Source organism: Nilaparvata lugens, chromosome X, assembly GCF_014356525.2.
Source record: "Nilaparvata lugens isolate BPH chromosome X, ASM1435652v1, whole genome shotgun sequence".
In the NCBI taxonomy this organism is placed as follows: Eukaryota; Metazoa; Arthropoda; class Insecta; order Hemiptera; family Delphacidae; genus Nilaparvata; species Nilaparvata lugens.
In genome coordinates, this window is record NC_052518.1 from 89248322 (window position 1) to 89273279 (window position 24958).

The 24958-nt window shown below is 33.2% G+C and overlaps 1 long non-coding RNA gene across 3 annotated transcripts in view; it reads left to right on the forward strand.

The window, feature by feature from the left end:
* LOC111062096 overlaps positions 1 to 18712 on the forward strand; it is a 25700-nt gene extending 6988 nt beyond the window's left edge. The window contains exons 1-6 of one of the 3 annotated variants that reach the window (XR_005573206.1): positions 1351 to 1874; positions 4152 to 4400; positions 9192 to 9362; positions 9851 to 10170; positions 12634 to 12845; positions 17658 to 18712. This is a non-coding gene — a long non-coding RNA (uncharacterized LOC111062096). Of the gene's footprint in view, positions 1 to 1350; positions 1875 to 4151; positions 4401 to 9191; positions 9363 to 9847; positions 10171 to 12633; positions 12846 to 17657 lie in introns of those variants that run through there. The other 2 variants (XR_005573204.1, XR_005573205.1) reach the window with 2 other exon arrangements.
* The last annotated feature ends 6246 nt before the right edge of the window (positions 18713 to 24958 follow it).

Consider the following 24958-nt stretch of genomic DNA (forward strand, 5'->3'; position numbering starts at 1 on the left):
AAGTTTTTCCATTTGGATACTATCAAGTTACCAACATGAAATACATTTTTAAGGATCTTTTAATATTTTTCCATTTTGAGATATGTGCGATTGAATTTGAAATATTTGAAATGAGTAGGCCTAATCTGGAAATTGTATAAATTCATCAAATTTTGAGGATACATTCTTCAAGGTAATGTTTATTGAGTTACATACTTGATTTCTAAGAATATCAATTCTACAGAAATTACTCTATTTTCAATCATTCTTCGGAAATGGAATAAATTTATACAAAATTCATATATAATAATTGCTTCCTAATGATTCAGAAACTATCTAAAGCTGTAGGTCATCTCCCATAATAATTCTTCCCATTATCCACGCACAAGCCTTTTTCATGTGGACATCTCCTTCAGAAAAAAATATAGTTATTGGTTCGTTTCAAGAATAATTATTATAAAATGTATATTCCACCAACAATACTCATCAATAACAGTTTTTACTAGCATGTTATTGAAATGGAATAAAAATCTTCAAGTAACCTTTCCATAAATATAAATTATTTGATGAAATAATATTAATAATAGAATAAACGTAAAGGTTTTTCTGTTTTTGAAAACACTAATTTAAATTGTCAACCACTTTTTAAAAAGTTTAAAGTTGAAGTTTTTTTAAAAAAATTGTGTTTTCATTATGGAAAAGTACCATATCACTCACAACACAACTGTAAGGTTTTCTGATTCATCAACTATAAGAAAAGGTACTAGACTTGTGGAAATTTATTGCATTTCAATAATTTTAGTTGACATAAATAATGAAAAGTTATTCTGTTAAATTATAGGATTTCTCATCATCCCTCGAAAATAGAAATCCACTGATAAAAAAATAATAATAATAATTCAGAGGCCTCCGCATTATCTTATCAGGCAGGCAAGATTAATTATTATTCCGAGACGGTCATATTTCTTCCTCTGGCTTCCATTGTTCGCCTTTAATTTATTACTCTAGTCATCACTCCCCCGCGTAGGGACGTTCCGATACCTCAAAAGTATCGATACCAGTACTTGGTATCGGTATCGAAACAAAAGTATCGATACCTCTAAGGTATCGGAAGAAAAGTATCGATATGAGTAGGTATCAGAATATGAGTACTTTTGAAAATTAATTCGATACTTCTGAAAAACCTACGTTTCCGGTTACCTTTTGTACTTTTGTACCTACTATATTGATCTTGAATAATTTAAATAATAGATTGTGTAGGAATCCTACAAGGATAGCCTACTTCAATTAGGCCTATTTCACCAACGGTTTTCTCAACAACAAAATAGAATAGAATTGGCTCAAACTTCTTGTTACCAACGGGCAAACGCAAATGCTCAAAGAGATAGATAGAGTCAAAGAGTGGCGAACTGGTGATATAGGTTATACAACTTGTATCCAGATTATTGTTTGTCGACTACGATGGTCTTTCAAAGTTTCAGATACAATGATGATAAAATACTTAGTTAAATTTTATAACCACTCATTTGATGCAATTAGAGTACTGTACCTACTTAATTTTATAAACGATATAGATTTACCGATAGAATATTTTTGATTCGATACGACTGATCCAAGTACTTTTTGATTCGATACGAGTACTTTTGATTCGATACCGAGTAAGTATCGAAACAAAAGTATCGATGCCAAAAGTACTTGGTATCGAAAGGAAAGTATCGATACAAGTAAAGTAGTTACTTGTATCGGAACGTCCCGTCATCAGTTGTGAATCTGGAACCAGCCAGAAAACATCACCGCTCTCTTTATAATACAAATAGTTAATTTTATTGCTTAATTTTGCCTACATATTGTACATTCCTCTGGAGTACTGTATTTAATTGTGTAACAACAAATTGGTGAGTCCCTTTTCATTTTCATATGATAACTAATCGATTATACATTCTACTTTTAACATATAACCGCTCACCAAAATATTTTTAATCTACTTTCAGAACTTTGAATTTTCAATTCATTTTTGCAATCACACGTTTGTTATGCGTTTCATACTCTAATTCGGATGATTTATTTCAAATTCCTGATTCATGTTTTCACTCGTTATCCTCTCTGAATATCAAAATGATCGTTTTTTCAAGATAAAAGTCTAGAAGTTTTTCAAAAAAATGCAATTCTAGAATGATTTAAGAAATAATGGTATGTATTAACAAAAATAAATGAGAATGATTAAGCGTTTTTCTTGTATAGATTATACATTAACATGATTTTTTACTGAATTTATAAATTAAAAAACCTATTGTGATTTTAAACTCTCAAATTAGCAAGCACTTACTTGTCAAACAGGAGTAGCGACGAGCTCACTCTTATCAACTCTTATCTTATCTCAGCGACTACAACAAGCTTTTCTTACTTAATTACATGGTATCGTACTAGGGGTTGTCTTTCAGTAACTAATTGCTTTACTTCAAATAATATACCAACTAAATTCACAAAAATAAGATGTTTGTATTTCTTTTCTCAGTATTCTCATCTATATACTCAGTGAGTTAGTGTTTTTAATATGGCTCAAACTTTCCAAAGTGTTCTCAAGATTTCTAAGTTTTTATTTTTAACTGAATACTAGAGTAAAATGTCTGAATCAATTTACTCTATTAACATTGTTTTGTCATTACTTCTGGATGGAAACATGGAATATATCCGTGTATCAAAAAATGAACATTCCTCGACTAATTTCCAATCAAAATTCGGGAATGGAGTAGTAAGGACTATAAGCCTGTTTTTTTCATTCTCAATCATTTTATGATTGTGTCTTCATCGTTTATCAATAAACAGATTAATATAATTATGTAGAAACTCTCAATCCAGATTATTCTAGTCAACTTCGTACTTCAAACAATGAGAGGAAGTTGATTGAAGTCTTCTCACAAAACGTTATGGAAATAATTCTTGTGATTGAAATATTCAATTGAAAATTGTATTAAATTTTCAATCAATTTAGAAATCAACACGAGAGTCTCTCCGTGAGCAGTCACACAAAAGTGACGCTTGCACTGAAATAACAATGCAACTTCCACAAACCAAGAAAAAATGTGTTCCAATGATTTTATAGTTTCGTGTTAATAATACAAGAACAATTGACTAGATTGTTGACTTGACATTGTAGGCCTGCTACTTAAAGCCTACATAACTTTCACACTATATCTCTTTTTGAAATGAAATAAATATAATCAAGTACAGTTTTTATATTTTATTGATTTATATGAATTTTACAAACATGAACATAAACTAGCATCAATTCAATGTTGTTCATTTTATTGGAAATTGAAAATAAGTTGAAAGATGTAGATAGTGGATCTATAAAATATAAAAAGGATACTTGATGATTTCTATTCCATTTCAAGAAATGTCGTTTCCCTAAGGTCCAAACATCACCGTTACATGTGAAAACATTACAGTAATACCTCAATTTTCGCATATTTCATTATATTTCTTTGCTCAATATTATTGTGAAACTTTTCAGTCTATATAGGCCTATGAATTCATCATGTTATTTTAATCTTATAAAGGAAAAATGAATATTATAAAACTTTTCTTTATTATACTGTACGAATAATTAATATAATTAAAATATATAGTATGTTTGCCACCTGCAATTACTCTCTCATTTTCTTTCTTTCTCTCTAATCGAAACACCCTTTTTCTCTCTCTTTTCATCCTCACCTGGCTGGTACTTACTTATTTTTCTCGTTCCTCTTTGTTGTTATTTATAAAAAAATTGAGAATTACTTTCGTGGCAGTGAATTATGATTGTATTCGTGTAATATAAGTGACTCCCACGTCCGCACAGGATGATTCCTTGCAGGTGATATGATGTTGTAATTTCTCTTTTGCGCAGAGTTATTCTAAATGATGGACCCATTTTGAAAAAAATATATTCACTGAATTACTTATCCAAAATGAACACTCTTTACACCCCCATCAGTACTTGAGTTAATATGAATTTCTTCAAATGGGTGCATCATTTAGAACAACTCTGTATTTATCTATTTTGAAATTCAATAGCGTTTTGGATTTGCTATGATGTATTCATTCTATGATTATGCGTTCCATTCTCATCTCTCAGATAATAATATTATTCTCATTGATATTCGGAGATTTCAATCTATCATTATTTCCAGAGGTGGTTCGGACAGCGTGTACAATGTTGAACAAAATCAGAAAGATTTAAGTGTCAACTTCAACTTCGAAGCTTCAACTTGTGGAGTCTGGTCTCACTAGGCGTCAAACCTGCTATAGGCCTACCTGTAGAAATCAATCTAAAAAAAAAACTCAAACTTCAAAGCTTGGGCTGGATGGAAGCTTCAAGTGTGGAACTGTTCTCAACGGAGAAGGACTTTATTGATGCTTCTACTTCTTTTGCATTGAAGGTAGTTAATTATTCATCTATTAATTTATTCATTAAACTAGTAAATTGATTGATTCACCAATAAATTATTAATTATCTTATTAAAATTCATAATCAATATAAGTTTATAGGAATCAATAATTGATGAATAATTTATTAGTAACTTATTAATTAGTTTAAATATTCATTTATTTTTGATACTTCAGTTATGTTCAGTATTTACGTTCTCTCATATTCATCGAAATCGTGTACTTTGCTGTGAGATTTGAGGCGTTATCAAAACTCTTCAAACCCATTCTTGTATAGTGAATATACTTTTAATTCCTATTTGTAAACATCTCTTTGAAATGATTTTCGATGACGTCATTGGACTAAAAATAGCAGAAATAAATAATTAGTCTTTATTTAAACTACATTGAACATCTCAAATTTGTTATTGACACCCATTTGCTCTTTTTCTTGTTTTATAGTTTTTTCTTTGTTCACTGATTTTTTCCCCCACCCCCTGTTTCAAATGTCGGGCTCATCGTCATCATAATTGTGCTTCCCTTCTTCTCCACCGCCGTCAGCCTCTGAAACATGCCAGAAGCAAATGACAGGGCTAGGTAGATGGTCGACTAATATTATATAAACAATCATATTGCTAAATTGTTCAAACAATATACATTTGATAGCAATTTTTTAAATCTAGGGAGATATTTTTTCAAGATATTATTTAAGTTCATGAGCTACAAAATCCCTAAACAAGTCTTACAGAACTTGCTATTGTAAGATTCTTCTTTCTCATCATCGTCTTCTTCTTTTTTCTTATTAATCTCCTCCTCCTTCTCTTCCCTGTGTAATTTTTCTCTTCTCATCCACCACCTTCGCCGTTGTTTCATCGTCAGTAGCACAGATACAAGCAAAATGTCAGTGGTAGTGCGTAGACAAAACGCGTGGTGGGTGTCTGGCAGTCTGGCTGTCTGGGGAAGGAAGACAGCTGTGCATTATTTCACAACGATGCAGTATGTCACAAGGGTTTGGGGGCTCAACAGGGTGAATCTATTCAGGGTGGTCCTTTTCAGTGCAAGTGTGTGCAGGCTCTCTCACTCTCTCTCTCTCTTTCTCTTGCTTCACGTTGCGAAACATTTGTCTCGTCCAATCACAGTCGAGATCGGCGAGGGATTTTTTTTCTCACTTTTGGCACCAGTGTCACTGTAAGTTTTCTTGCTTCATCCTAACCAAGGAAACAAAACATTCTGAAGTTAACTTTCAGTGGTATCGGTTCATTTGTTCGGAATTCAGAAATTCTGCTCAATTTCATCAAATTCTAACCGCTAATTTACAATTTTCCACTAATAAAAGGTGAGCGTTGATTATTTATATATTCATTTGTTATAATACTGTATTACTTAGGAGAGATTCGTGGATAGATATTCATATTATTTGAATTTGAGTATTCTGGGTAAATAGATCACTGGTTCCTAATATTCATTTATTAGTATCGTAGCCTATATCTATTTCTTATTAAAAATGATTTGAAGCGAAAAAAACAGGCAAACTCCAATGGGGGAGTTACATGATATTTCCTGTGGGGGCTGTATGAAAAAGGGAAAGGAAGATTTACTTGATGTCAAAGTTTAGTATAAATGATTAAATTATGAAAGTTCACTAATATTTTTTAACTACCTTATTACTTACTGACAGTGAATATAATTTTGAATTTCCCTTCACAATATATTTTTGAATTCAGGGTTGCATAACTTTTGGATAATTTGGTATTAGTCTATTTGAAAAACTGAAAATTTACACAAAAAAGACTGAAACTTCATTACTTAAGGGTAAACTTTCTGTCCTTTTGGGAAAATCTGTCGATTACATCTTCAATATTCAAATTCTAAATTATATCTGAAAATAACACTACTAAGTTTGAAAACCGATCTTGGCACATTCTACTTCTTAACCAGGTGTTGATACGGCGCATTGTTGAGAATATACTTTCACAAGTGGCAGTATTGGAAGGTAGTGTGAGGCAAATTGTTGAAAGAATTTTATAGTTGGGGTATGCATGCATCATCAATTATTGTACACACAATGTGTACAAACATGTCATATTTCTCATGGAGCTAAATAAAATCTTTCACGTCCATGCCAAGGGCATTCCACTGAGATTTTTGCCATCTGTATGATCGCCAAAACAAGCTCCACCTTTCACCCACCATTACTTCCTTAAATCCCCATTACAAGTACAACGCGGTGATTGTACAGTAAAATTATTATTATACTTTATTAATATTAATAATATTATTATCATCCTTTTAATTTTATCTTTGTATCCTGATACGATATCAACTAATTTTATTTCTGACATAAAATATTTTATTCAAACTACATAACATTTGCTACAAACATTTTGGGGGCTTAGCCCCCCCCTAAGCATCCCCTTAAATTCGTCCATGCAAACTCCTACTTATCCCTTCTAGCTGAGCAGTAACTTATCTATTCTTTTGCACCTTACATCTGTTACTTCTATTTTCTACAATATTGAATCTAAAAGTGATCAAGTAATTGTAATCTTATTATTCCCAATGGTTCATTTGATAGAACTCAACTTGCTCACAAGCTGTATACAGACCAACTTGAGTTACATACAATTCAATAATATTATTGAACGTACGATTTATTGGCGTCCTTTCAAATTCTATTAGATTGAACACAACTTCAAATTGAAATTCTTTATGCAAACAAAAAACTTGGGCAAACATATGATGTGTCATGAGTTTATCAAGTTCCATTCAATTTCATAGAGTTTTTAAGGACGGCGAACAAATGTACGTCCAAAAATCGATGTGGGCTTTACACACCACGTACGCTATTCATCAGCTGATGATATGCGTATTATATTTATTTATATATATATATATATATAATATATATATATATATATATATATATAATACTCATGTAATTAAATATATGCATAAATAATTATGATAATCATAATAGCATGAGATGAAGGAAAGCGTACGGCGTGTGTTCGTGGCATGTAAGTCTATACTCAGCTTGATTAATATTATAACGATCTTATAACTTGTGTATAATACGGTCTTAAGCTGGGTTTACACGCTCAAGCCATTTGCGCAAACTGGCTTGCGCAAGCCAAATTTGCGCAAACGAGCGAAATAAAATTCTTCTGTTCACACGCTCAGTTCAGTTTGTGCAATTTGACTTGTGAATTTCACTGATACTAACCTAAAAACCAGCTAAACTGCTATCAGTAGCAGTTATCTATTGTAGCAGTAGCTATACATATCAGTTTTGATCTATATCAGATTGTTATCCAATCCACATCACTCTACAGTCTCCCTGTCAGCTTCTTGGTCAAATGATCGCATTTTTTTGGCATGAGATTTAGCCTTGCGATCACTGTATTATTTGGACTTAATTTGCCATAGACAAGGAAAAGATTTATAAAATTTTATGAAATCACTCAGGAAATCTTTTTAATTTTCCAAATTTATTAATTATCATGGCATACTAATATTATAGACACTATTATTATTATGAAACACTTGAGAACTAAACAATAATATATTTAGCATGAAAACTTGAATAGGTGATAATAAATAAAAATCACGAGACAGTCAAACTAGAGGTTCAGTTGTAGTTAGGATTCGCGTGCGCATTTTTGCGAAAACGTAGTTTTGGCCTGAAAGTTTGCGCAAATGGCTTGAGCTGTGTTTAAACGCTCATTCCAATACTCCAACCGCAAGCCGATTTTCTGTCAGAACAGAATTCGCTCAAGCCAGATTTTTTGGCTTGCGCAAGCCTCAAGCCACCGTTCACACGCACAAATTCAACTGCGCAAACTGCCTTGCGCAAGCCAGTTTGCGCAAATGGCTTGAGCGTCTAAACCCGGCTTTAGTTTGACTAAATTTGTACTTATCGATAGTAAAGCCGGGTTTAGACGCTCAAGCCATTATTGTTGACAGTTACTGTCGTCTGCTGCAAGCGAGTCTCTAATTTTTGTACAGGCCCGACAGTCGAGACCAGCGACATTCGAGGCCAGCGACGGTAGAGGACTCCTGAAAAAGAGGCCTCAAATGTCGCCTGCATTAGGCGACAGTTGAGGCCTCTCCAATTTTTGTACAGCCCCGACAGTCGAGACCTACGACGGGAGAGGACTCCTGAAAAAGAGGCCTCAAATGTCGCCTGCGTTAGGTGACAGTAGAGGACTCTTCAATTTTCGTACACTCCCGACAGTCGAGGCCTACGACCGTAGAGGACTGTAAAACAGTCCTCTTCTGTCGCAGGCCTCGAATTTCGTCGGTCTCGACTGTCGCGTCCCCCAGAGTTTAAACTGATACTGCGCAAACGGAATTTTAGTTTAAACAAAAAAAATCCAGATTTCGTTTAAGCTTTAGCTTAAACTTACACTGTGCAAACGGCCCTAAATGTCTGAAATGAAGAAACTAAAAATTTAGAAATTAGAAACATGAAGCACTAAATTAGAAACCAATATTAAATTAAACTTCATGAATCACTGAGAACTTGAATCAATAATCATTCACTTTCAAATTTGATATTATTTTCGGTTGTCTCACAATATTCTAATAAACTAAAAATTACATTTCCAATAAACTCAGAAGTCTGAGGATATTCACTGTTTGATAGAATCAATACAATTGAATACTCTCAAACTTGTAAGTTTATTGGAATTTCTAGTAAATTATAATGGCGTAAAAATGGAAACTAGTAACTCAGTACTGGAATCAACAACTGTTTTAGTAAGTTAGTGGTTTTGATAATATTATTTCAATATTACTTGTTTTAGAATGGTCAGAGTAATGAGTGGGCGAATGGTGGTTGAACGTCATCCTCCTGCCTCAAGGAACCCATATCTGCATCAGGTCAATGTAGCTGAAATTCGGCTGGAAAGTTGGTTTTCGGCATAGCAACCACCAGGACACCATGGTGACCAAGGGTCAGCACTCGTGTATGATCAGTAAGTACTAGACTGCAATCAATTATTACTACTACAATTGTTTTAAATCAGCAAATTATTATTCAACACTTTTCCAAAAACAGTAATTCTTGATTGGAAATTTGCCTACCTCCCTGTTCTTGTGAAATAAATCGAGATGTGATGCTATCACTGTGAAGGAGTGTCAGTTGAATTAAATACACTTTTTCATATCTAGTACAACATACTTAGGCCTATTATATGATTTCAATGTCAAATTAACACTAGCTGGCTGAAACATTAATTAACACTAGCTGGAAAATTAACACTAGCAAAGGCTGCTGGCTGTGGCTGGATAAGGAAGCACAGCTTACAAAATATTTCAGTACAAGCAAGTTTTTATCCATTACGAGTACAGCCTTTCAACCCTAACATGCAGCGAAGCACCCAATACTTGGCAGTAGCAGGTTTTTTAACCTTGAATTGTTGATTTTGGCCTCATGTGATGAAATTATTGTTTCATGCAGCAGGCTGGAGGCGTGGGACTTGGACATGGATGGATTGTGCGAGACGCAAGGTACATGCTACTCAGAGCACCAAAAAATGCTGACCTACAAGACCCTTCAAGAATGTCAATTGTGTTCTAACAGCATAAAGGGCTTAAGAAGGACAAGGACAACCATGGGTCTCCTCACTTGGCTCACAACTGTACAACTCACTACTTCATCAAGATAATGTAGCTGAAAATTAACTGGCAACAGAAATTTTGCAGAGAATCTACCTGCAAAGTATCCACCAGGTCAACATGGTGACCAAGGATCAGTACTACCCAACGAGTAAATACTAAACAGTGAGTTAATACTAAACCACAATTATATACAACTTATCCTAAATCAGCGACTTTTTTATCAAAACCTTTTTCCTACAACCGGAATTCATGATGGAATTTTTTTATTTTGCGTATCTCCTTTTTATTGTAAAATGGAGATGTCTATCATTGTGATGGAGTGTCAGTTGAATTAAATATACTCGTCTACATCTAAAAGAAAATGCTTATCCCTATTATGTGCCGGTTTCCGAGCTCTGGATTTAGCTGAGTTCTAGACTTTAAACAGCTGGAGTCAGAAAATTAGCTTTTCAAAATGGGGCGTAGTCGCTGTTTTTATAACAGTAGTCGCAGCTTTTATTTTCTCATTTCTATAATTGGAAACGTTTTTCCTTAACGAAATTACACATTTCTAAATAATTCAAAATAGCTGAAACTTTAGACTATTTTCTCTTTATTTTATTTTGTGTTTAATTCTCTAGTTTTTTGAAATTTAATTCAAACGTGACTTTGACAATGACTGCGACTACGCCCCGTTTCGGAAAGCCAATTTTCTTATTCCAGCTGTTTAAAGTCTAGAACTTGGACTAAATCCCGAGCTCGGAAACCAGCCCTGAGTGATTGTAATTTCAAATTGAAAGATCACGGTATATTCCAATGCAATGTGAGTTTTCTCAATGTTTTATTTTAAAAGTATTATCTTTCTATGTTTATTGAATTCGAAAATGAAATTTACTCTTATATTGAAAATATACAAAAAATATAATAAATAAATAAATAAATAAATCTTTATTCTATGACAAGTACATTACAGAATAACAATAATCAAATATTGAATTCAACAAAAATGCTTAGTGTACAGTCAAAGAATACAATACTGTTTGCTAAAGAGTGAACTTTGTCTGCAAACAGGAGCATATCTCACAATTGAAAATAAAATAGGGAATTCGCTTAGCGTACACACATGAGATATTATAAACTGAAAATAATGGGAATAAAATAATAATGACAATGAACATGAAAGATACCAAATAGTAAATATAATAAATAATTAAAACCACACACACACACACACACACACACACACACACACACACACACACACACACACACACACACACACTCATACAACATGGAGCTGATTTTGTTAAATCATAGCTTACACCTTCCAATGGTGTATCAAAAAAAAAAGAAGAACGAGTGAATAAAGTTCAGATTAAAATTCCAAAAAGATCCTCAATCTCTCCCGGTGAACGATTCATCAACCACAATCTTAATCTAGATTTAAAAGAAGCAATACTAGCTACATTTTTGACTTCAGTGGGAAGACAGTTGAAAAATTTCGGGCCCAAAAAAACGAAGCTCTTCTGAAACAAAGTACAATGAGAACGAGGCAATGTTATGAACCCCCTCTCAGCATTCCTAGTGTAATAGGGTAGGCCTACATCAGGTCCATGGTTACCACTTTTCTTATAAAATAGTGCCAGAACCTTGAAGACATACAGATATCTCAACGGCAGGATGGATCTTGCTTTAAAAAGTGGGAATGAGTGGACTCGCCCACCCTCACCGCAAATAACACGGATAATTGCCTTCTGCAGCCTAATCAAAGGCAAGAAATGAGATATATAAGTGGATGCCCAGCACGAAATACCATACCCAAGTCTGGACTGCACAAATGCATAGTACATATTAGAGACAACATTACCGGGAAACAGATGCCTTATGTGATAGAATTTCCGCAGCATCAGAAAGAGAACCTGCTTCAGCTTCTTGATATGGAGCCTCCAAGTTAGAGTATATACTATAAGTTGGTAGAACCTTTTCACAGCAATCAATGTTTTGCTTGAGTTCCGATCATACAGTCTTTAATGACCATCGTCAACATTGAGTTAATCCAGTACTTTTAAGTAGGCTAAGCTTTGAATGTTCCACAACTTATGACCTTAGTTGGTTCCAAGATGTGATTGTGAATGACATGAGAGTTTGCAAAAAATTCATATTCTTGATACTTCCACTGAATCATTTAATGTCATTTCTGATGGTACCCACATGAGCTTTTTTGTTGGTAATGGGAAGTGCGTTGATTACTTGATGATATGATCCAACATCCATGCCATCGGCAGGATTCGAACCCACGAACCAGGCGGTGTTAGCAGACCAAAGTTTGTAACTTTCCATACTACTTGACCAATCCGGTCGGTCAGATTCATAATGATATTCGAATTTCTAAAATAATTGATGATATTGATAAGTCTAAAATTAAGATATTTAATTCGTATTGGAATAATTTTCGACCTGGGTAATCTTGTGATTGATCATCTCAAGAAAGGAGAATCGGAAAATATCAATACAGTTACTGGATCTTGAAATTCTAGTATATAATAATTATTCTCTATGTTGTCTAAATGAGTCATCAGTGTATTCAATATAATTTGGAACTCTACTTTAGTTTGTGAGTAAACAAGTTTCTATATGGTTTTGCAGAATAACACCACCAAATGCAAGCAGAACTGAAATCTCCGCGCTGCTTTATTGAGGTGTAGGATGGAGGCTTTCCTCAATGAGACTTTCCCTCATCAAAAGTTCTGATCGAGATAAGGAGAAGAAGCTGGCATACCTGTTGTTTTGAGAAGGTCACAATTCAAGGACAGATCTTCTTTGTTAATGAAAAAAATCATACTGAGGAAGCCATGCAGGTGAGTTGAATAATATATTAATTAAATAAGATTTATTATCATTCTTTACAAAACTTATAAGCCTTTCACACAAGGTGAATAATATTTGGCAAAATCACAAAAACGTGAAACAAGCATCACATCATTAGCAAACCGTAGATTTGACAGTTGATAACTATTTATGCATATACCTCTATGATCCCATTTTATTCGTCGGAAAGCATACTCCAAACAACAATTGAAAATGATCGGGGATAGTAGGCATCCCTGCTTTAGACCTCTGCCAACTCTTATACTCCGACCTTTTCTTTCCAATTCAATGTAGACTTCATTATTCTCATGTAATCTTCTCAGTACTTCTATGTAGCTTCTCTCAACACTTGACTCTTCCAAGGCTTTCCAAATTTCGCAGTGATTAATACTGTCAAAAGCTTTATGGAAATCAACAAATCCCTGGTATATAGGAAACCTATATTCCAAGCTCTTTTCTATTAGTTAATTGGCGTTTGATTGATGAGTTCCTGATTTAAAGCCAGCCTGTTCTGTGGGATGATTCTCGTAAATGTTGTTTATTATCCTTGCTTTATTATAGTGGCGAAAGTTTTATACATATTCGAATTCAAAGTTATGGGTCTGTAGTTCTTAATATCTGAACGCGCACCTTTTTTGAATAGAATAATTATCTTCTTTTCCAGTCGGTAGGCAACCTTCTCTCTTTTAGAACTTTATTGGAAAGCATTTGAGAAGCATTATACAGAGTGAGTCATATGTATGGGAACCCTTCAATAAATTGGAGACTGTTTTAGATATAATACTGTAATTTGCAGGATAAGTTATTGATCAAATACTCTACCTTTTGACATACAACTGAATTTCAACCCCCTCATAAGGAGGTGACTAGAGGTTGTTACTCGAATATTTTAAATGTAAACAGCCATTGTATGGTACATTGAATTGAATTGAATTCATTGCCAAAAATTACAAATACATGTTTTTACAATACAATATAAATAACATTAATTGTAACTCAATTGCAGCAATAATATCACTGTTATACTTGGCACTGCCAACATAAGATTCCTTGTGTGTTGGCAGTTTACTTACTCAGCTTCAATTCAGGTCAGTATGAATGAATATACAATTAATAATGCTAAAGAAGAAATTAGATTGCTAATGAAGCTATACCTATTATACAAAAAATCGCACAGGCTCAGAGCAAAAAAAAAAAAAAAACTTGAGAATTATAGCTTATATACTTTGATGAAGTTTTAATCTAATTAATCACGTGTGACGTGTTGAGGCCATCATGACAGTGAATCTTTCACAAAGAAACACAAATGAACTGGTACAATAAAAATAAGTTGCTGTAATGTGACTTGGGACAATTACATGCCTGGTTCAAGAGTATACATGCCCATCGCTCACTGTTTTTAGTAATAATTCTTTTTGTATACAGCATTATACCTTTTACCACTAGTTTAAAGAATACATTTTGGTGAATCCAATATTCTATACTTTTAATTGAATCGCGTGTGATTTTTTATCTATAAATTCATTTAGAATTTTATTTATAATGTAGTAATATGTAAATTGATGTCTGCATATGGTCAGCTTGATGAGTTCTGTGTTAAATCTATTGTTAGGACGTGTATTATGGGGTGAAATGTGTGTAGCAAAATTGATTTATTGATATGGAGTATAATGCTTTTCATATAATTCTGTCTTATTGTCTGAACCCTAAATTCAAGAAAGATTTCCCTATTAGGATAGAGTCGTGGCCTTCCTAATGCTGCTCTTATAATATGTTTTTGTAGGATAAATAATTTTTTTAAATGCGTATCATATGCACCTTACCATACTTCAATAATGTATTGAAATAGTGATTGAGCATATGCAAAGTAAATTTATGGCATGAATCCGGCATGAATCCATGTTGACATTCTGTGATGGTGGTTTTTACATTCCTCAAGATCTGTTTGTGAACGACTCTCAATTATCTTCGCAAATGGGTTTAGAATGGAAATAGGTCTGAAATCTTGTATATTGTTGGATCTATACTTCTTGGGGATTGGAACAACAATGGAGTGTTTCCAGACACTAGGGAATATTCCCATTGGAAAACTGTTCCTGATGATTGGTGTCAATACTGGAGCAATGACTGGGCTTATCCTTTTTATTATGAAGAAAGGTATTCCATCTGGTCCTGAAGATGAATCATTCAAACAGTCAATCTCCCTAATAACAACTTCTTCATTGACATCATCCTATTGGTGTCATCATCCACATCTATTGGAGCAATGTTCATCTGATACAGTGAGGAGAAGTAATGACCGAGATACTCACAAATTTCATCTGGTTGAGATATTATAGCATTATCAACGATAATGGAGGATGGACAATTGTTGGCTTCTGTTCGGTTCTGCCTCACATATCTCCAAAAGCTTCTTGGTTCAGCTTGCAAGTGAGTTTCTGTGTTTTCTATCATAACTTGCCTGTCCCATTTCAGTTGACTCTTCACTTGAGAACGCAGGGTGGCAAATTTGACATAATCCCTGTTGAGGAGACTTCTCTTATATAACTCATGTTTATGTGCTTTCTTTTTTGCCTTAATCAGCCGTATCAATCTGAAAGAGAACCACTTGGGATATGGTGACTCCTTAGGTGTTTTCGGGATGCAATTATCCATTGCTCTTTTGATCACACCAGACAGTGTTTTAGCAGCCTCATCAGGGTTACTATAATTCATAACGGTACACCAACTGGTATCTTGGATTTCATTATACAGTCATGGTGATTTCTTGAAGTTGTAAACTGCATTGGTTGGAGCAGTAGGTACACTTGGAGAGACACCCCTTATCTTCACTGAAAAAGGGGGATGATAGACGTCAGGTGTTACAAATGGCGTAGCTGAATGAGAAATATCAACATTCTTCAGGTTGCTCAACACTAGATCAAGGACTCTATCGTCATTACAACCTCTATTATATTGATCAAGACAGTTCTCATCAATAAATTGCAGTATGACATCTGCTCTTCGCAGTGCCTGATAATGAGCATTAGGTACAAGAGAATAATCAATCCAATGAACTGCATCAGCGTTGAAATCACCTAAAATTACTAGATCCAAGGAGCTATTGATCAGCTTCTCAAGGTATCTGCTGAAGGATTGTAAATCTGAAGAAGGAGAAATATAATGACAGGAAACTAAAAGATGGTGTCCTGGTAGTTTAATCATCTCAATCCATACAACCTCAGGTAATAGTTCTAGGTCGAATCTTCTAAATGCAGGTTGAGACTTCTTCACAGCAAGCAATGATCCTCCTCCTCTAGTCTGCCCAAGTGTATCATATTACCTATTAGCTCTGAAAACATAATAACTTGGAGGAAAGAAGTTTGAGCTACAGTGTTGATCACCCAATCATGTTTCAGTTAGAGCAATAATATCAAAGTCATTACTTACAACAGAAGTAAAGAATTCAACTGATTTTGTCCGTAGTCCTCGGACATTTTGGTAGAACAGATGCAAATCTTTCATTCACGCGTATCTCTACTATAGCCCTCCACGGGATTCAAGTTGGCAATAGGGACCGCTTTACTCGTAGTTTTAGCTGCGTGAGTTGTGGAACTGGATAGTTTACCATAATAGGGGATATAATGGCTCCTTCAGGCCAGGCCTCTGGTTTGCATTTTATAAATGCATAAGAATAAAGAAAAAGTGATGTACTTAGTTTTATCAATATTCAAAGTCAAGATATGGTCTTGCAACCATTTTTCAACTGTGAATAGTTTCCTATTTGCTATATTAAAAGTTTCTTCCCAGCTTTTGCAATTTAAGATCAATACGGTACCATCTGCAAAAGACAGAGTAGTGAAATCTTGAAGGTTTATTTTGAGTAGGTCATTCTCATACAAAAGAAAATACAACATCATTTTAAATTCCTTTTTAAAACAAGAAAGATGACATTAATAAAAATGTTCTATGATACTTGTATCCGAAATGGTGGATGATTGAAGTTTTAGTTTTTAATGAAAGGAGGGGTTGTAACTCAAATATTTTAAATGTAAATACCACATGTTAAAAGTTAAAACAACACTTATTTGAATGAATAACGAAATACATTGAAAAGTTGGTTATTTACTTAGTGATCTGTTCACTACTATTTACATTCCATTTTGCATATTACTATTTACATTCATGACAGACTGGCACACTGTCAAACGAGAGAAGGAGGGTATTTCGAGCATCTTTTGAAATCAAATCTAATCAACTAGTAACTTATTTAGTTTATCAAGTAAACAGATTACTTGATAAATAACCAGTTTTTTCAATGTATTTCGTTATTCATTCAAATAAGTGTTGTTTTAATTTTCAATACCATACTCCACCAACCATTTCAAAACTAAAACTTCAATCAGGCGCCATTTTGGATAAAAGTATCATAGAACATTCTTGTTGATGCATCTTTTCTTGCTTCAAAAAGGCCTTTAAAATGATGTACCATACAATGAGTGTTCACATTTAAAATATTCATGTTACAACCCCTAAGTCACCCCCTTATGAGGGGTTTTGTATATATGTATTCAGTTGTATGTCAAAAGGTAGAGTATTTGACCAATAACTAACCCTGAAAGTTACAGTATTATATCTACAACAGTCTCCAACTTATTGAAGGGTTTCCCATACATATGACTCAACTCTGTATATGATTTAACATGGAAATGCTTCTCAATGCTTCTTAATATATCAGTCAAGATTATTCTCCCAATAAAATTATAAGACTATTGGAAATTTGAATGCATGGTATTGAAATAAATTTATTTGATTTATTGCAGTTTCAACACTTGAATAGAGCTAGCAGTGCCAATAATAAGTGGTATTGGTACAGATCACACAATGCTTCTCACCGCACCACAATTGGACAAAATCATCTGGACATCATCATCATCATCATCATCACTACCATCATGACACCTTTAAACACCACCAAGCAGGGAATGCGCAGAGTAACTGTAGCGGCTCAGTGAGTCTTTGAACACTTGGCAAAACAATTATTATTCGTTTTCGTCTCTAATATTAATATTTATTTAGAATATTTACAAGAATACTGTTAAATTATAATGTATTGGACAATGCTTTTCCTTGTCGATCTCTCATTAATATCTAGAAAATTTCAAACGATTTTTAAATATTTATATTTATGAAATTTCAAACAATTCAATATAAAGGAGAAATCAAGCTACTTCAAATATTCAGCACATTCAAATTCAAAATTCAATTTTGTATTGTATCATTTGTACAAACGAAAGTACACAGATTACCAAATGTAAGCTTATCTTCCATTCTCTACAGTTTCGTCTAAGTTTGAAATATTAATAGATGCCTAATATTTCGGGACTGTCTAAGCTTTCCGTAGCAGTTGCTTGTCATATCTTGAGCATGTTATTCATCTCAATTTGATTCTGCAGTATCAGATGTATGGATGAGATGCCATCTTAACTCTGTCCCATTTTGAAGGGTTATTATATATGACCGAGGCTGCTCTGCTCCACTTTTGACAATCCCATATGTGCTCATATCTTTTATCCAAACTCGGTTTCCAACTCTCACTTAATAAAATGAATATTTACACTTCTAAAAACAAACAAATATTCCATCAAAAATATATTTCATAAATAACTAAATGATTTATTTATATTGTGTGAAATAAATATTGTAAGTGGTGTCGAGCAATTAGAGCAAGTCAATCATTTTGAATACTTGGGAACCGTCTTTAGCAGGTAACCCTATTCATAAATATATTTATTTGTATGGTCAGGCGAATCATTGTTTATTGTTTTTGAAGGGACGGATTCAAGGATCCAAAGGTTCAAAGAACCCCACACGTCAACCGAAGTTTATCTTATTGTGTTCCCAAGTAGTATGTTAGTTAGGCAAACCAATACCTGTGTCCTTTACAAGAGCCAGGAGTTTTTCCCCTATACTAACATCCCATTCATCGCCTGGTTGCTTGTCGCAATCCAGTATGATATGCTTGGCAGTCTCTTCAGACTGATTAGTCCTCGAGACCTACGTGAGTTCCACTCCTGGCCTTGTTTGTAGGTCCTTCCGCTGAGGAAGGGGTGGCCAAGTTTCCTCTAGACCACCCTTGACTCAGCATTTTGACCCACATTTGTGGCTGGAGTTTCACCCATCTCTGGTCTCTTGGGTTTTCTCTTTTTGCACCTCCGAAACTGCCCTGAAGGGGCAGATCCCGTGGGTTTGAAGGCAAGGCAACTTCTGGAGTTGCCTAGGGGTCCCTTTTAGTCGCCTTCTACGACAATCAGGGATACTGTGGGTGAATTCTGGTTTTCAACACATTTCTGAGTACGATGTTTGACTCAAAGCTCACCCAACCCACAGGGGGCTGCCCTCAGGGCAAAAACAAATAACTATCCTCACTGGAGAAGAGTCCCCAAGAAAAATTAAATTATATGCTTGCAAGTTGAATAGCTTTCTCAAAAATTAAATGAATTAGCTTTAGTTATCCTCAACATTCAGTTGAAGGATTTTTTAACTAAATGATGCATACCTATTTATTCCTAGAATTCCCTAAAAATTTTTATCCCTATTTTAAATAATTATCCCTATGGGCTTGAAAAATCCCTAGAAGTGACATCACTGCTCACTTGTGCAAAGCGTTGGTGGTGTGTGAATAGTGCAAGTCAATCATTTTGGGAACCATCTTAAGCAGCAATGGAAATATAACAGAACATCCTTAGGACATGGATATTGTGAGTGGTGGCGAATTAGAGCAAGTCAATCATTTTGAATACTTGAGAATCGTCTCGTGCAGTAATGGAAAGATTCAACTGGAAACGTTTTAATAGAGTGAACAAGGTTAATTATACTATACCTTCTACCATTTGCACAATACTCTGATTGGACAGAAATAGAGGTTGGCTTGAGAGCAAAAATGGAATTCTGCAAGGCAGTACCTTGCTGTATGGAGCTGAGAGGTGAGAGCATAATTCAAATCAACACGAGATACACAAAATAAATCAAATAGGCCTACGAAACAACACAAACAAAATACAAATTTCGAAAAATTCAAAAACAGTGTATTTGATTTTTCTTAATAACAAGAATGGTGAGGTGTGCTGAAAAGAAAGAAAGGAGGAATAAATAATACCTAGCCAACAATGGTTTTCCATGTTATAGGTTAGTAGAGGGTATACAAGAAAGAAATTAATACTGAAGGAGATCGAAAAAGGGAAGAATGGGAGGAAAAATAGGATAAAAAGAGAAAAAATATGAGTGAAATTCTTAAGCGAGTTCACTTCCAACTAATATATATATCAAAGAAATGGCATTTTGATCCAGTAGTTTAGCAGAAATCTCGAGCCTTAAATGTTGATATGGAAGAAGAAGTTACTGTGAGTCCAGTTTTTTATATCAAGTTTAGTTTTCCTACTAATCTGGAATACGTTTTTCCAGTGATCAACTGTTTCCTTAAACACTCAATATTGGTATGATATTTGACATATCTATTTGCAGTGGGCCTTAGATGATAATTATTGAGACAATTGATCGAGAAAAATTAGTTTCATCAAAACAATAATTATGGTTTTTATATATAGTTGCCATATTGTAATTACCTTAAAGTCACTAAAAACCTTCTCCATTGGGTACAATATAGGTTTGTTTATATAATGATTTTAATAATCAGCATTTGTGCTATGAATAATTCCCCAATGCAACAGTTGAAACAACCCCCCAAACAACTGACATTACTGCTGTCACTGTATATCTTGGAGATCTGTACATACACTCACAAAAACCTAACAAACATTACTCTACAATAATCAAATAATACAAGGCACTCAGCCTCCCTATCAGTGGCTGCTCATAACACCGCCATTTAAAAATTAAAATTATATGCTTGCCAGTAGAAGAGCTTTGGCAAAAATTAAAAGATAAAGTTTCAGTTATTCCTCATCATTCAGTTGAAGGATTTTTCAACTAAATGATTTCTATATAATAAGAGAGAGAGAGTAGGGTTGTGTTTGTTCGCATCAAAAAATGCCAACTTGTGGATTGCATACCGGAAAAACGGTAATGATTTAGATCTCCAAATTTTGCACATAGATTCTAAAAATATCAAAATCGTGCGCACCCGAAGCCCAAATTTCAATTTTCTTTCTAGATTTTATAAAATTAATGTTCAAATTCCATTCATTGGACATGAAATTTTATACAGAATAGCTTATATTGTTGTAAAATGTGTTTGTTTATAAGTAAGTAAGTTATAACATTAGTACAAGACATAAAATTTTTAACGCAGCCGTGGTCTAGCGGTAGAGTACTCGATTACGGCGCGAGTGTTCCTCGGTTCGAATCCTTCCGTTTTTTTGTACTCGATTTTTTCCATCGAAACGTATTATTATAAATTATTTTTTGAAGGAAGTTGTTTTCATTAAGATTGATAATAGATTTCATCAATTAATTATTCTATGTAAAATTATGCAACCAGTACAAATGAAATGGACATGGGTTTCATGCTGTGTCATTGGAATTCATAAGAAATGCATGAAAAGATCATAATAAAATTAGTACCGTAATAATTGATATCCTTCAATTATTATAATGTCGGCCTACCATTAGACAAAAATTAGGAGTGAAACGAATTTGTATGTATTTTGTTTGGAATTGGGGAAGCAAAAGGCTGCCTGATTCAAACTGAGGAGGATCTAATCGAAACTAAAATTGATGTATTGAAGAAAAATCAATTTGATACAATGAATTTTTAATATATTATGTTTTCTTCAGTAGCCGTATCTATACTAATAATAAAGGAAAGAACTGGCTTATACATGTACGGAATAGGAAAATTATGTTTGACGCATCATCACGTCTGAACTACTCAACTGACTAACTTGTAATTTTGAATGTAGATTCTTAATTAACCGAGGATTGATAGGCCTATTTTCAATTCTTCAAGATTTCATTACATCAAGTTTTCAATTTGTCATGCTTCCAGTTGTTGTATAGAAACAGCTGAACATTTCTTTTAAAAGAGAGATTAGATGAAAGGTGTGATTGGGATCCTATTCGAATAAAAATAACTGATTTTCTGTCCCATCAAAATTTTGGTCAGCCATCTTGGAACCGCCATTTTAAATTCAACTTCATTTTTTTAAATTGGAAGGTAATCTCATATAATACATGATTTCGATACAGAATTTCAAGAGAAAATGAATGGTGAATACCGCACATCGATTTCTCAAACCGTTCAAAAGTTATTCTCATTCAAAGATACAGATAAATCATCCATCTATACTATAATAATGAAATAACTGGCTTATACGCGTAACGGGATAGGAAAATTATGTTTGACGCATCAACACGTCTCAATCAATGGACTGAATGACTTTGAATTTTGCATAAAGATTCTTTAATAACCGAGGATGATTAAAGCCTATTTTCAATTTTCCAATATTTAATTACGACAAGTTTTCAGTTTGTAAAGTTTTAAAATAGACCCTTGCGGAGCACGGGTTACCTGCTAGTATTCCTATAAATCCATAAAAATGATTTATCCATGGACTTATCCCTTCAGGCTTGAAAAATCCCTATAAGTAATGTCACTGCTCACTTGTGCAAAGCCATGGTGGTTTGTGATTAGAGCAAGTTAATTATTTTGAATACTTGGGAACCGTCTTGAGCAGCAATGGAAAGATGAAATAAAACTCTGAGGAAATTAATATTGTGAGTGGTGACTGCGTTTTTAAAGAAATAATAATAATAATAATAATAATAATAATAATAATAATAATAATAATAATAGTAGAAAAGAAATAGAATAGAATAGAAAAAACGCTTATTGAATAAATAAGCTAGCTACCTTAAGCGAACCTCAAAGAGGTTGCTTGACAAGGTACTATTATACAAAACATGTAAATTCAAATATAAATAAATATACATATATCAGTGAACTTTATTTTTACTTGACAGTTAAATTCACTTATCAGTTTATTACACTGTTAAATTTACTCACAGAATTTACTTAACAGTTGATATTATCATGATATTAATTAATTGTTGGCTCAGCTCTCAAAAATCTAGAAAGTGTTATAATATATAGTCAAGCTGAACTTACATACAAAAAATAGAACAGAATGAATTACAACAGGACAATACATTAATAATGAGTTACATTATGTTACATCTAAAGTTTAATTATTCAACCAAATCTTTAAATTTTTTTTCAACAGGTGCATATTAACAAATTCAGCACAATTATCGGGTAAATCATTGAAAGTTCTTGGTACAATGTACATTAAGGTGTTTCTGACTAAATTATTCGAAGTAAATGGTACAACATACCTCTCATTCCTTAAATCATATCGATTAACTTTCATAACTAAATATTTTTTGCAGAAGTAATTTTCTAAAATCAAAGTAAACAGAAATATACCGTTTATATCCAAAACCTTGCATCTATTCAGAAGGTTCTCATATGAAATATCTCCCTGAGAATTGCTAACCAAACGTAAAATCTTCCTCTGTACCGAAGATATTCTCGTAAGATAAACATTGCTAGCAAATCCCCAACCTTGCAATCCATATCTCATAACAGACTCCCCCAAGGCTATATACATCATCCTCTTCACTTTATTGGGTATTAAATCTTTAATATAATACATTTTGGCCAATACCTGTTTGAGTCAATATTATAATTTATTAATAATAATAATAATAATAATAATAATAATAATAATAATAATAATGTTTTATTAACTCAAGAGCTTTTACAAACATAGAGTTTCCGTCATACTTTCAAGAAAGTTCCATTCCATAGTCTAATCAATATAAATCTTATCACAGCTTCTTTACAGCTTAAATACATTTTATGTGACTATTGTATAAATACAGTAATTCATCAATGTGATTGTGATATATGTTGAGAACCTTCCCAAGATTGCTATTTTTGACACATCCTCTCCCAAGCAGCAAGGAAATGATTTGAAAGTGCTTGAAACTAATTGCCAGTGATTTAAAATTTGTCACCTCTTTTTAGGGCAAGTTAAATCATTTAAAAGTACTTTCAAATTACTTTTAATTCTTCATGAAATGTCATTGGAGACCAATGATTGAAAATGATTTATAAATTACCTTAAATGATTTAGTAAAGTACTTTTCAATCATTTGAAGACCAATGATTGAAAATGATTTATAAATTACTTAAAATGATTTGAATGAAGTACTTTGAAGTACTTTTCAATTACTTGAAGACCAATGATTGGAAATGATTTACGAATAATTTAGAATGATTGGAGTCAACTGATTTAAAGTACTTTGAAGTGATTTGAAAGAGACAATTATAATTACTTTAAAATCATTTACAATAATTTCAAGTCATTGAATTTTTTTCTCATTTCTGATTGAAATCCATTTACAATCATTCGGAATCATTTGAATGGAATGATTTGGAATTGCTTGATTTTAATGAGTAATCTATACTTATAGTGAAAATTGAAAAACTTCGAAACTTTCGAGTATCCTCAACAGATCATGAAGTGTGAAGTATATCTCCATAATAATGTAGAAGGATCTTGTGGACCAATATGTCCATAAAATTGATGACTGCATGAGAATGATTTACAAATTGTTCAGAATTATTTGATTGGAGTAAATTACTTGAAAGTACTTTCCAATCATTTTATAATCGGTGATTAAAACTGATTTATGAATCATTTAGAATGATTGAAGTAAAGTACTTGAAAGTACTTCCCAATCATTTTATAATCGGTGATTAAAACTGATTTATGAATCATTTAGAATGATTGAAGTAAAGTACTTGAAAGTACTTCCCAATCATTTTATAATCAGTGATTGAAACTGATTTATGAATCATTTAGAATGATTGAAGTAAAGTACTTGAAAGTACTTTCCCATCATTTTATAATCGGTGATTGAAACTGATTATGAATCATTTAGAATGATTGAAGTAAAGTACTTGAAAGTACTTTCCAATCATTTTATAATCGGTGATTGAAACTGATTTATGAATCATTTAGAATGATTGAAGTAAAGTACTTGAAAGTACTTCCCAATCATTTTATAATCAGTGATTGAAACTGATTTATGAATCATT